We start from the raw sequence: 14348 nt of genomic DNA, 5'->3' as shown, positions 1-14348 counted from the left end.
GAGATGGATGTATGTATGAGTCATTGGTGATAGGAAGGTCATTTATGATGTATGTATAGAGTCATGTTCTTCTTTTAGAACATCCTTTTGAAAACCTTGCTTATGTTCAGGGGGAGCATGGAGCTCAATTAGCACACTTCAGCATAACAAGAATTCAGCATGTACTCAGGGGGAGCATAACCCTTTACCCTTGATGACAAAGGGGGAGATTGACTTGGGGTTGCAATCAAGTCCAAAGGGGGAGATTGTTGGCATTATGACACAGATTTGGCACTATGACACATGTGCTGTCCTTGATGGAAACCCACTCAGATGACAGATCACAGTTCAGACTCACAGAATGAAGAAAGAGAGGTATACGCATGTTCCCTATTGACCAAGCCGTGTGTACATGCGGGTTCGCAGACCAAAAGGTGCATATAGTGCACACACGCACTTTCACGGAAGGAAAGGCGCATACATGTTGGAAAACTTAGTTTTGGTCCAAGGTATTTGGTGCATGGTATTTTGATCCATGGTATTGGTCCAAGGTATCTTGTCTGAAGTGTTGACCCCAAGTATTTGGTCCAAGGTATTGGTTCTAAGTGGTTTCGGTCCATGGTATTGAGTAAGGCCTAAGACTATAAAAGGAGGAGAACATCATTAGGAAAAGGCACTCAAGTATTGAATATCTAATGAAGAGCAAGATCTAGAATACAGGTTATTGGGTTATGGTACATAGCTAGATCTGAATCAAGGATGAACCTTAGCGCTTGATGAAGGATAAGATCTAATGATGGGTCAAGATCTTAAGGCTTGAAGTGAAGTATCTTTGTGTGGTTTTGATCTTTTATCTCAATAATTGGCGCATGTTGTAGACTGTAAATATGATGATCTAGGTATAATTGAAGTTTGGAATTGTTGTAAAGATTAAATCATAATTTATAGATATGTATGCAGGTTCACTTTAGAAAAGGCACGTATACACGCTGGTTCTGTATATCGAAGCATCGTATACATCTTAAATTTGATTTGCAGATTTGTACATAGGTTCGCCTTGAGAAAAGTGCGTATGTACATAGGTTCGACACATTGAAGTAGCGTATACCTCATAAAATATAAATTAGCTAAGTTTCTAGTTGCTATTGCGGTGTTCTGGGTTCTGGTTACTGTATTCTGGTTACAACATTCTGAAAAGTGATTGATTGATTCAGTTGTGGTTGGTGCAAAGGAGATTGGTTGATGCAGATGTATTTGATGATTGAATGATGTTATTGATGGATCCAGTCTGAAAATTTAAGAAACCTGGTCCCTGGAAGAAAAGAGAAGGTTGTAGCCTTCTGTAGGTCGGCACCTACGTACTAGTAAACATATCGGCTAGTACAAGAGCTAGGGGGTTGAAGCTCCCTTCCAGGAGAAGCTGGAGAATCAGAGAAGGTTGTAGCCTTCTGCAGGTAGAAGCCTACGAACTGGTATAAGATTGCACCAAAACAAAAATTGAAAAAGAAGTTTCTTATTAAAAAGAAGATAGAGACGATCGTAGCAGGTGGTTTTCACCCACATTGGGTTTCCACCTTATATCTTGTGTTCATGTGTGTGATTGTCTATTCTATTCTTACTACACCTGGTTACTATTTATATGGTTCTAATGCACTGATTAAAGATCAACATATGATGAATTAACTGAATCATAAGTTTGCAGGATATACGCTAGTTGCCTTAAATATAGTTGCACGTATACACGCAAGTTCCATTAACTGAAGTAGCGTATATGAATATGCTTATGGAAATGAAATATTATTGACTTGCTAATACTGACTCACCCCCCCTCTCAATATTATTTCCAATAGTTGAGTTTGAGGTAGTTAAAATTTGTTCAAAGGACAGACCAAAGGAACATTAAGTTTTTTTTGAGAAAGCACCATGAGGATAGGTATTTCCATGGGTACAAGTTCATTAGCAATAGTTGATGAGAAGTAGTGAGTAAGAGGACAATGACGAGATTGTGTAATTATTGAATGTTATTGTAAATGGGTTATTGTCCTTAGTACGATAGCCCAAGAATATTTTATTTTATCTTTTATTCTGTAGGGTTGCAAAGGTGGTGCTAGCGAAGGAAGTTATATCTTCCTTTAGGAGTTTGTCACCTCCTTCGAGTGGATGTTGGTAAACCAATGTTGTTGTTGGCTTGTTGGCACCTTACCCAAGTTCGGAGTCAATTAGCCAAACAAATCCCTGTAATACTGGCCCTTTCGGCAACAGTTAGCGAAGTGCGAACTGAGGTCTAACCCGAAGCAGTATAGGGGGATGCTGGAACCAGGTTTCCGCACCCTTGAGATGTATGAGGGGTTGATATAGTCCAACTGTGAATATTTTTACGCAGGTTACTTTGCGCCCTTCCCTGGCCTGCAAGGCCTTTGCGCCCTGTTATATTTGCCTTCGTGTAGCCCTAACCAAGGGTTGTGGGGATTTCGTGTTGCTAGAGCAATGATCTGCACTATTTCCCCAAGTCACCCCATGGATCTTACTTATCTTCTTATAACAATTAGTTATCTTCACATAAACAGATACCTTCTATTAGATTTACTTATTCATCACATTCATATAAGTTCGCGCCGTAAATAAACAATAAACTTGAAATTCATACCCAATATACTTCAATGCATAAAACAGGAAAGGATACATAGAAATATGGTAACACTTTTCTTTATTAATGCTTCCAATGGTTACAGACTCAACCTTCCTTTTGCACTCAGCTGCGGACTACTAGGCCTCTCCGCACTGAGCTGCAGAGCCTTCTCCTACTCTATGACCCAAAGACACGACTCTACACTTTGACTCAATGCTTCATGGATTGATTTCCTTCGACCCTTTTTCTTCGATTGATATCTTTACACTTAGAGCCTCGCTCTATTTATACAATCCCATTGTCTGCGGACCATGGGTAGATCTCTCAAACCAACATTACATTACAAATATGAGGGCAGACAACCTTATGACTCTATTACAACTTCGCGCTCTGCGCTTGCAAATCGCGGAGTCTTTATAATGGACTTAGTCAAAACTTGGGCTTTAAGCCCCAAAAATTGCCTTGGGGGATCCTACACCCAACAGGCCCCCAACACAAACATTATGACTCACCCTTGAGTCACTCTGTCGGTGTGGAGATCTTTGCGCGGAGACCTCCCAACTCTGCTCAGATGGCTGAAAGGTCGACAGCGCACTGAGCGGCTGCTGGCTGTATCTCATGTACGCATTGTTCTGAGATCGCGGTGTCGGAACTCCTACCTATATCTATTCCTGTGTCCTATGAATCTGCGCAAGCTTGCCTTCAATTGTTGCTATGATTACGAAGGCCTCGTCGATCCAAGGCTGAACACATGCCTTCAAAATCGCTTCTTTGTGTTGCGCTACGTCTACTTTCTCTTTAAGCGCTTTGGCATGTTGCATTAGTGCGAGCCTTTAAGTAAGGGCCACTGTCTGCACGGTTCCTTTGATTTTGTCATACTACTACTATAGCTCATGCGCCTTTGTTTCTAAGAGCTGTATGCTTGTGTCCCCTTGCAGATTGGTGAGGACCTCGAACGATTCTCCCAACATTCTGGTGCAGTCCCTTACTGCACTGTTGATCTCCTCCATCCCCAATGTAATGGTGCTGGTGCACTGTTCCCTTACTTCTAGAGGAGTTGAAGTTTGTGCCTTCAACTACAACTCTGGTATCTGAAGGTTCAACTCCAGCTGAACCTTGGCCATTTCTTCTCGTGCCTCGTGCACCCCTGTTGCTAATCGTTGGATGCACGCCTCTGTTGGTGTTTCTGCTGGGATGGCCAGCTCAGGGACCATCTGGCAGGCTTCTTCAATTACCTACACCATCTTCCTATTTTGATACACGACCTCATCATGCTACAAGCTCAACTGCTCCATGTTGATCCTCTGTTCACTCAATACTTGCAGAGCGCAGCTCTCCATAGCCCGTAGTTCTGCAGTAATCCCATCCTGTAAAACATAGAGCGTCCCTTGAGGGAGCGCAGCCATGTTGATCCCTACTCCTTTAAATGTACTGACCATAGGCCTATCAGCCTCATTTGTTGTAACCAATGCCCCTTCTGGAGCACCATTGTGTTGGTCGTACGAGCGTGCAACATTTCCTTGGCTGCGGTTATTCCTACTACGAGGCTGGTCGAGAGAGTACCAGCCTGAGGAATGCGTACTTGCAACTCCTGAATCTGTGCTCGGAGGGCCCCCAACACAATCTGATTCTCCTCCGCAAAGTTCTAGAGGGACTCTGTGGTGATGTCGCGCACCGTCTCTCCTATATCGTGTAGATCCCCCTCAGTAAGGGTGATCAAGTCGATAGACAGCTTAGATGCTTTTATCTTCTTGTGCATCCCCATCTTCTCTCTCAGGCGCTGGCACTTCAATAGTGTCGACGTTGTCTATGAGTTCACGCCGCCCTCCTCTACCTCTGTTTCCAGCTCTTGATCCTACTCAAGCGAAGGTGACTTCTGGCCCTCTCACACCTTCTCTACTACCCTCTGTGCTACTGGTGCGGCCTTTTGTTGTTCTGCGGCTGTCTGCATAGCCTCTTGTGCCTCTTATGCCTTTGCTACTGCGGCTTCTTTCCTTTTATTTTCTACCAACTATGCCACGCACAGTTTTTCCTCCTCCTTCTTTTTTGCGGAACAGATTTTTCCAGCGTAGAGATGTCTAGACCGCACCACTCCGGCGGTCACGTCTCAAGTACGTCGAAAATCACATCATCTATGGCCATATATGGTAGCTCGTTCCACTTCTTTGCAGGGTCCTTGCGCGCCTTGAGGTAGATGTGATGAAAGTCTACTTTAAACTCTCTAAAACTGTATAGGCTGTTGTAGGCAGTGGGTGATAACCGCGGCTTGTAGTTTATCCCCATTTTGATGTTCATCTCCATGAACACCCAGAATATTTTACTATCACGGATCCAGTTCGCATCTTTAGTGGCCCATAACGAAGCGTACTTTGCGGCCTCTAGAAGATCCCTTGCAATTGTGGGGAACTAGTTGTCGTCAGTGAATTCCCTAGCCACTAGCACTATGGACAGTAGAAGCAATGCATAGTGGAAAGCCTTTCCTTGTTCCTGTGGCTCGCATAAATTCTCCAGGAACTCGTTGCACAAGAATTTGGACGAGTTAAACTGGACCCCCCTGCGCACTGTTCGGCAAGTGCCACCACTGGTGTGGACACCTCATCCGTGCGACACTTCCGCATGACCTTACCTGCCAGTGTCTCAGTCGCCACTCTAACGGATTTGTTGTTGATACTAGAGATCACGTAGCCCCTCTTTTTCTTCTCCAACTTGTATTTCTTTTTCATGGCCTCCGTGATGGCCAAATCACTGCTTTTCCCCTCCGACATATCTGTTGGTTCTTCTCCTTTACACGAGAGTCAGGTAATTCGATGGATTAGGTGGTCCATGATGGGGATGGGCTCCTCGACCCACAAAAACCCACCATGCACCAAGTGGAGCAGCTGCCTGATGACGAAGATAGTCACTGGAGCATGATGGTAATGCGGAACCTAGAGCAGGTTCAACAACCTTTCCTTTTCGACTCTTTGTAACCACTTACACGGCTCTAACTCTATAACTCCCACCGCAGTGTGCTTCTTTGGCTTCAAGAGGTGCACGGTCGCCAAGTCAGGGAATTTCTCGTGCTCAGGGAGATCCCAATATTCGAATTTTAAGCTCGGCACCCTTCCCAAGTGTGTTCCTTCAAAGATGATATCACCCAGGAGGAGCAGAGTCTACAGAGAGCTCTTTCTCTCATTGAGGTCCTTGGGCACCTTCGCCTTCCCCTTCCATGGAGGGACATACTCGTGTAGCTTAGTTAGAGGGACCGCGCCCTCGGTTTCTTCCTTCGTGCCCTTGTCCTCGTCCTCTTCAATTATGATATCCTCCAGGTCTTCTTCCTCCTCATCGGTTTCCATGTTAACCACTTTCCCTTTTTCCTCCATTGTTAATTTGGTTTGCAACGGGTTGCGAGGGGACACACGCACTAGAATCTTTGGCTGTTTGTCTTTCTTCAGTCTCGGCGTGCACAGTGATTTAGAAATTTCTACAACAATCCCGACGCTCTCAGGGGCATCTTCTATGGTCATGCACTGCACGGTTTCTTCAGCAGTCATCTTTATGATTTCTCTGGCTTCTTTAGATGCTGCCATCTTGTTCATCCAGAAATCTCTCAATCGTTCAATCAGGGGCTCAACCAATGCTCTCCACTGGACAAACAAGTCTCGGTTTAGAATACTCACAGCGCATGACAACTGAATTCGCAAATGACCAAGTGTTGTTTTTTGTGTAGCCCTTTGTAATTTATAGCGCCTTTTGAATTTGAATTCAACTGTTCCCCCCAAATCCAGCCCATTAATGCTCCTTTGGAGGCAGATTTTCCCAAATCCTGCCCATAAAGCTCATCTTAAATGCCTACCACCCGCTCCATTTGGTCTCAAGTCGAGCATCACATCATGAATAGTGACTACAACGGTCACTTTCCAGCCAACTTGCGCAGCCCCCCTTACGTGGTCGCAGACCTTGTGACACCTTTCTCCTGCGGGCAACCCCGACATCGCGCAGCTCTCGGGCAAAGTATTTTATAGTCCTGCGCCTCCTTTAAACTACATGGACCACTAAGACTATACTTCCCATGGCTAGTCAAGTGGCCCGCCACCTGTATAAGGTTTCAACCACTCATCCATCACTTTTCCTGGAAAAAATCCGCCTTTTATTTTTATTGTCTGCATCTCGCACTTTACCATATACATCACGCCACCATGGGTGATCCTTTTAGTAATATATGGTCCAATCCAAGGCATCAAGCTGATCATCTCTCGGTGGTAGTCCCCAAATTCGTCACCGTAGTCGTGCGCACCCTGTTTTATCACCCTGATTTTCTTATCGAGAAAATCCTTCTTTATTTCTTCCTCAAGCTTCTTGACTTCCGCTTCCACCAGATTGCTTTTCTCCCTTAGCCGCACCCCTTCTTTCATGAGTTCTTGGAGCCTAAGATCACCCTGTCAGATTTCTTCCTCAGGTCCCAAGCGTTCTTCTTCATTCAGCTGCGCTATTCCTTTTTCCAAGGCTCTATGAACCATCATATCTATCTGCACTGCTATGCACAAACTAGGCATACTGTACTCTATTTGGACTAGAGTGGTTGATCCGTATGCCACCCTAGAAGGTGTCTGCCCCATCATTTTCTTGCACGTTGTCCTATAGGACCATAAAATTGCTGGTACGCGCAGGTCCCAATCACTTAGTTGCGCATTATATACCCTGTTCAGTGCTTTGCACACTTCATTAAAGGCTTCTACATGGGTAACCTTCTGCACACTCGTTATTTCCACAGTTCGTCGTCCCAACTGGAGGGACCATTCGCGCAATTTCCTCACCAACACCTGCTTATGGACCGTTCTCCCGAATGCGAAGTCCATGTGCATCTGCGCAGGTTGTTTACCATATGCCTGTACCCACCTGGACAGATGCGTGCACGGATCATCCCATCCATCATTCTTGTCTGTTAGTCGCATCTGAGGCTTCCCAAAACGCATGCGCATCATTCTCCTGCATTTGCACCAATCCTCAAAACTTCCTTGGTTCATACCCCACCACCTCATGGGTTTAGCACGTAGTACCCATTTCAAAACCTCAAAACATTGCTGTTCCGACACCTCTCTTTCAAATCTGTTCAGGAAAGCATCTACCTCGCTTAACCCATCATAAGTAGGTAGATCCCTCAATAATCTTTTGATCATATTACAGTTCAGCGTGGTCACCACATGCAACCGGTTATACCATCGCTCTATTTCCTCATCAGAATCCGATGTACAGGAGCTTTCACATTCCCATGAGATTCGTCCATCCGCGGTGGAATTTACCCAGTCTTGCTCTCACGCGGTTATCTTATAGATGTAGTCTAAGTCGTTGTCGCTTTCATAGTCGTGCATTGGTTCCATGTAACGCAATCCTTCTGCAGGGTCCAAAGGTATGATTACACGCAGAGACTTTTTTCAAAAATCATCTTGCACTTCTTCAGATTTATCACCCCGTTCATGTCAGTGGCCCAATCTATTCCTAATAGCACAGGGTAGCGATTGTTGTCATCAACAATCTCTATTACTTCAAAATTTGCTAGCGCACTTGCTCCTTCATTATCCAAGTTTTGAGTTAATTAGCCAAACAAATCCCTGTACTACTGGCCCTTTTGGCAACAGTCTGTGGAGCGCAGACTGAGGTCTCACTCGAAGCAGTATGGGGGGATGCTCGAACCAGATTTCTGCACCCTTGAAATGTCTGAGGGGTTGATTTAGTCTAACTGTGAATACTTTCATGCAGGTTACTTCGCACCCTTCCCTGGACTGCGAGGCCTTCGTGCCCTTTTATATTCGTGTTTGTGAAGCCCTAACGAGGGGCTGTGGGGCTTTCACATTGTCGGAGTAGCAATCTGCACTATTTCCTCAAGTCACCCTGTGGATCTTACTTATCTTCTTATAACAATTAGTTATCTTTGCATAAACAGATACCTTCTATTAGATTTACTTATTCAGCACATTCATATAAGTTCGCGCTGTAAATAAACAGTAAACTTGCAATTGATACCCAATATATTTCAATGCATAAAATAGGAAAATGTACAAAGAAATATGCTAACACTTTTCTTTATTAATGCTTCCAACGGTTACAGACTCAACTTGCCCTGCGCACTCAGCTGTAGGGTTCCACGCACTTAGCTGCGGACTGCTAGGCCTTTGTGCACTCAGCGGCAGAGCCTTCTCCTACTCTACGACCTAAAGACGCGACTCTACACTTCGACTCAATGCTTCATGGATTGATTTCCTTCGACCATTTTTTTTCGATTGATATATTAGACTTAGAGTCTCACTCTATTTATACAATCGCATGATCTGCGGACCATTGGTAGATCTCTCAAACTGACATTACGTTACAAATATGAGGGTGGACAACACTATGACTCTATTACAACTTCGCGCTCTACGCCCACGAATCGCAAAGTTTTTATAATGGACTTAGTCAAAACTTGGGCTTTAAGCCCCAAAACTTGCCTAAGGGATATCCCACACCCAACAGTTGTAGCTCCTCCTTTCAAAAGACTCTGGTAGATATCTTGGGATTATAGCCCTTCAAAGTTGTAGCTTGTAAACTAAAAATTGTATTGTAACATAAATAAATTGTTTTATATATACATCTTTTGTTTCTTTGATGTGATGTTATTGGTTAAATATTTTGATATTCAATTATAACAAAAAGTGAATATTTCTAACAAAATATATCACTTATAATAATATTTTGGAATTATTGATACTATCAATAAATTATAAAAAATATCCATTTAAATTTATTTTTTAATTTATTGCACCTTGTTTTAATTAGAAAATAACCAAAAAAAATTTATATATATATATATATATATATATATATATATATATATAATTTCTTTTATTTATTTATTTTTAATTAAAAATATTCCATATTTAACTTTCCAAAACATCCGAAAGTTAGAAAAACTAAATAAGGGGAAAAGTTCATTTAAAATATCCCTCGGAAAACTTTTTTCAAAATATTCCTCGTCTTTTTATTTTATTAATTGCCTAATGATTTGCACAAGTAAATTAAAGTAATGTAAAAGAGTCAGAGCAGTTCGTCACGATGACAATTGAGAATTTTCCTAACATTGTTCGAATAACCATTCCATTTGGATAACATGATTTTCCTAATTTAATGAATTATCGCTTATATACTTTCTGTTTTGGGAAACTAATGCAATGGAAAATGAAGTACCTCTACAGAGAAAAACTGAACTGTCTCCACCAGTTTTTCAAGATAGATCATGCAAAACATCGTGAAAGAAATTGTGTCCAAAACTCTGTTATATTGGTGGCAATTCTATTAAGTTGCATTATCCTTCGTATTTTGTGAATTAATTAGGCCAGTTCACGGTTTTGTTGACAAATGGCACTTGGTATCATGATTTTCTAGCCTCTATCAAAGAAATCTGCTCCTGATAGGTACTTCCATTTTAAATTTTGAATTGACTTTCAGAACGCCTGTGAACACCAAGAAACTCTTAGAACTTCCGAATTTGGAGTTCAATATCTTCCACTCTGTACAACAGAAAGAGCTACAATGTCTCTCGAGGTGGTAATCTCATCATTTTATATATTTCTCATTCTCGAAATGGATTTTGAGTGATGAACAAAGTAAAATACATTTCATTTGTATTTGTAGATGGTGGAAAGAATCGGGTTCCCCTGAACTAACCTTCACTCGACATCGTTACGTGGAGTTCTACGCTTTGGTCTGTGGCATTGACATGGAGGCTAAACATGCCGCATTCAGACTGAGCTTTGTCAAAATGTGTCATCTTATCACGATTTTGGATGATATTTACGACACCTTCGGAACGATGGAGGAGCTCCAACTCTTCACAGCTGCAGTTAAGAGGTGGTGATGATCAATTCAATGATATTTTCAAATATATTTTCAATGATATGATATGAACAAAACTGACCCACTTGACAAAAAAAATTAAATTTGTGTACCGACGTATGATCAGATGGGATCCGTCCGTGACTGAGTGTCTTCCAAAATATATGAAAGGAGTGTACATGGTGCTTTACGAAACCGTAAATGAAATGGCGCGAGAGGCGCAGAAATCACAAGGCCGAGACACAATGAACTATGCTCGACAGGCTGTATGGACAATAATAAATGTAGTCTACCCACGCGGAGGAATGGCCCGGTTTCCGTTGCTGCCGGAAAAACCTCCGGCTCCAATCGCCGGCAATTCCTCCGCCCTTCGCGAGCTCCCCCAGCTTGTCACCCTTAGTATTAATGTCGACAACTGACAAGTTCCTGACATACATTCCGATTTCGATTCCGTCTTTGCCGCCGGGAAGTGGAATTTGAATTCGGAAATAACCTGGGCTGCTCCCTCACCAATTCGACCCGACATCCCCTGTTGCGCTTACAGGGTACTCCTTACATCTCCCAATCCATTACACTGAATAGAAAGGATTCAAAGGTCTAAGTTGTCCATTCAGAGTTGGAATTAAAGGCGGGCCGCTCCTAAATCCAGAATTCCAATCACAGTGGCTTGCACAAGGATTCTAATTCACAAAAATGGTGGGCCTCTCACTGCTCAGACATCTTGATTTGAATTGCCAAAGTCCATTATCAGGCATATAGAAAAATCTGAAAGTGATTTGGGTTTGGGATTATCGAGCTCCCTTGAAATCTACGGACGGAAAAGGGTAATCGTGATGAAGAAGAGGGACCCTGTGAGAAGGTTACTCAATCCAAATGGTTCCGCTACAATTCCGCCCTCACTGAGGTGATTCTGATGTCTCTGGTCTGCTTCTGCTGCTCGGGCATGTTCAACGCCCTCACCGGATTGGGGGAAGTGGGTAGCAGAACAACCATGTGTCCAACGATGCGAATGTTGAAATATTAATTTCAACTGCCGTGTAACTGAAAACCACCTATTTTATCGCACCGCTTTTTCACGCACAGTGGTATTCTCCGGAGGGGCAGCGATATTGTACACCAGCTGACACGTGCACAAGAGTTTTGTTAAAACGGTTTTCGTCGGAGCATAAAGTTCGACAGAAATGGGCCACGCGATATTGTTGTCAGCCGTCAGATTAGATCTACAGTTGTGAACTAGCCTGCAACATGAACTTACGTGAAGTGAAAGTTTTTCCATTTTGACCGCCAGTTTGTCTCAGTAAAGTAATTAATGAAAATTTATTGTGGTCGTAGATTGTAGGTAAAGTATTTTAATTATATTGTTATTAATTTTATTCACGGGTGTAGTTTTTACGGGGCAAGTAAAAACGAATGTATTGTTATGTTTTTGGTGTGTGCGATATATGATATGAAATTCACACAGTAGTGCGGAGGTTAGTGTTGTTCATTGCATAGGTATTACAATGTAAAAACGTAGCAGCGTCCAAGCAAGAAGCGAAACAAAAATATACATAGCAATGTAAATGAAGAGAAAGTTTTGTTGGTTAATATGAAATGTAATGCGCAGCAGCACATGTAAAAGAAATTTTCACACAGCAGTGAATGAGATTTTTACACAGCAGTGTAAAAGTTTGTATGCAAAGACAGAGTATTTTCAGGAGAAAACAGAGTAATTTTTTTTTGTTTTGGAACTGCATTTGAAGCAGTCTATGGTTGTAATCCCTCTGGGAGAGGAAAAAAATTGTAGCAACAGTTGTTCTGGTTAATTAATATAAAGTTTTTATGTGTGTGAAAAACTCTGATCTTCTTCAACAAACAAATTTTTGATCCTGTGGTTATAAGAGAGCATCTTTTTCTCTGTATATTTGTTTCGGAATTAAACAGAAATTTCCTAACATGGCATCAAAGCTTGTCCAAGCTCTTTGAAGATGTCAGAGAAGCTGAATGAATGATTTTTTTTGCTGCAACAGCTTCTCCAGCAGAGTGAAGACTCAGTAAAAAATCCAAGGTATTTCACAAGCTAGTTTTTTGTGTTGCTGTTGAAGACAGTCAGTGATTTTTAAATACACAGTCAAGTATTTTGAAGCATAGTTTAGAGTGCAAGAATGGATGGCTCCAGCACCAGCATCAGCACTAGCACTAGTATAGGTATCTTTAATACTCAGCGCCCATAGTTTAATGGGAAAAGCTATGACTATTTGGCAATAACCATGAGAGCCCTGTTTGCTTCTCAAGATTTATGGGAATTTATTGAGGATGGCTTTGAAGAACCAGCAAAAGAAAATGAGTTTAATAGGTTAACTCAGGCAGAGAAAGATCTGTTGAACAGCAATAAGAAGAAGGACTCAAAATTCCTCTGCTTTTTGTATCAAGTAGTGCATGAGAGTGTGTTTCCAAGGATAGCAGCAGCCAAGACATCCAAAGAAGCATGGCAAATTCTCAAGACAGCCTATCAAGGCATGGAGAAAGTTAAGACAACAAAACTACAATTACTATGGAGAGATTTTGAGAATCTATGCATGAAGGAGTCAGATAATATTGACTCATTCTTCACACAAGTGATTGGTCTGGTCACGCAGATAAGATCTCATGGAGAAATTCTTGAAGAAAGGAGGATTGTGGAGAAACTGTTGAGGGTCCTACCCTCAAAGTTTGATGTGATTGTCACTACCATAGAAGAGACAAAGGATCTCACAAACTTTTTAGTTGATGAACTACATGCATCACTGATAACACATGAGCAGAGATTGAGTAGAAATGCAAACTCATCTCTAGAACATGCCTTCAAGACCCAGATGTTCTTTGGAAGAGGAAGAGGTCAAGGCAGAGGAAACAAAAGAGGAAGAGGCAGAAGCCAAAACAGAGGTGGAAGAAACAGTCCAGCAAATGCTCAAGGAAGAGGCAACAATCCAAATCAGAACCAAGGCCAAGGCAACAGCCAACAAAGTGGACAACATCATGCTCAAGGACAAAGGTATGAAAAATCCAATGTCCAATGTTACTACTGTAAAAAATATGGGCATCATGCAAATGAATGTAGGAAGAAGAAGCGTGATATGAATAATAGAACTAGTGCAAATTTCACTAGAGAAAATATCAGCCAAGATAATTTGTTTCTAGCCTGTAATATTGCTAAAGAAAAGAGTGAAGATGTATGGTTTCTAGACTCCGGTTGCAGCAACCATATGACAGGAAACATAGACCTGTTTTCTATGTTAGATCATAATGTGAAGTCACAAGTCACACTAGGGACTGATAATAAAGTTTCTGTTATGGGAAAATGAGAAGTAAATGTCTTAACAAAGAAAGGTCAAAAGAAAACCATAGCAGATGTTTATTATGTTCGTGGAATGAAGTGTAACCTCTTAAGTATTGGATAGCTTGTTCAAAAGGGGTATAATGTTTTCTTTGTGAATGATGTATGCACCATCATGGATAGAGCACCTAGCAAAAAATGTATTGCTGAAGTAAAGATGACAAGGAACAGGATGTTCCCTCTCAGAATGAAAGCAGATTTGAAAAATAAAGAAGTAATTGCAGACTTAGTGACTCAAGAGGCTTTCCAAAGCGAACCAAAGGATGAAAATTGGTTGTGGCACTTGAGATTTGGACATCTCAACTTTGGAGGTCTTAACTTGTTGAGTAAAAAAGAAATGGTAAGAGGATTACCATTGATAGAGAAACCAGACAACCTTTGTGAAGGTTGTATCTTGGGGAAACAACACAGAGAAAGTTTTCCATCTGGGAAAAACATAAGGGCAAAAGAACCCTTAGATATTGTCCACTCATATTTATGTGGACCGATGTAAACTTCATCACTTGCAGGCAGCCACTATATATTAACATTTAT

General features: G+C 41.9%; 1 pseudogene; it reads left to right on the top strand.

Moving 5' to 3' along the window:
- LOC149175099 ((+)-3-carene synthase 1, chloroplastic-like) overlaps positions 1 to 14348 on the top strand; it is a 178334-nt pseudogene that overhangs the window by 140286 nt on the left and 23700 nt on the right.

This window comes from Pinus tabuliformis, chromosome 4_1, assembly GCF_031772625.1.
Source record: "Pinus tabuliformis cultivar Carrire ecotype Pingquan chromosome 4_1, CPIR1, whole genome shotgun sequence".
NCBI classification, from domain to species: Eukaryota; Viridiplantae; Streptophyta; class Pinopsida; order Pinales; family Pinaceae; genus Pinus; species Pinus tabuliformis.
Note: the sequence above shows the minus strand (reverse complement) of the source record. Positions and strands in the feature narration are given on the sequence as shown.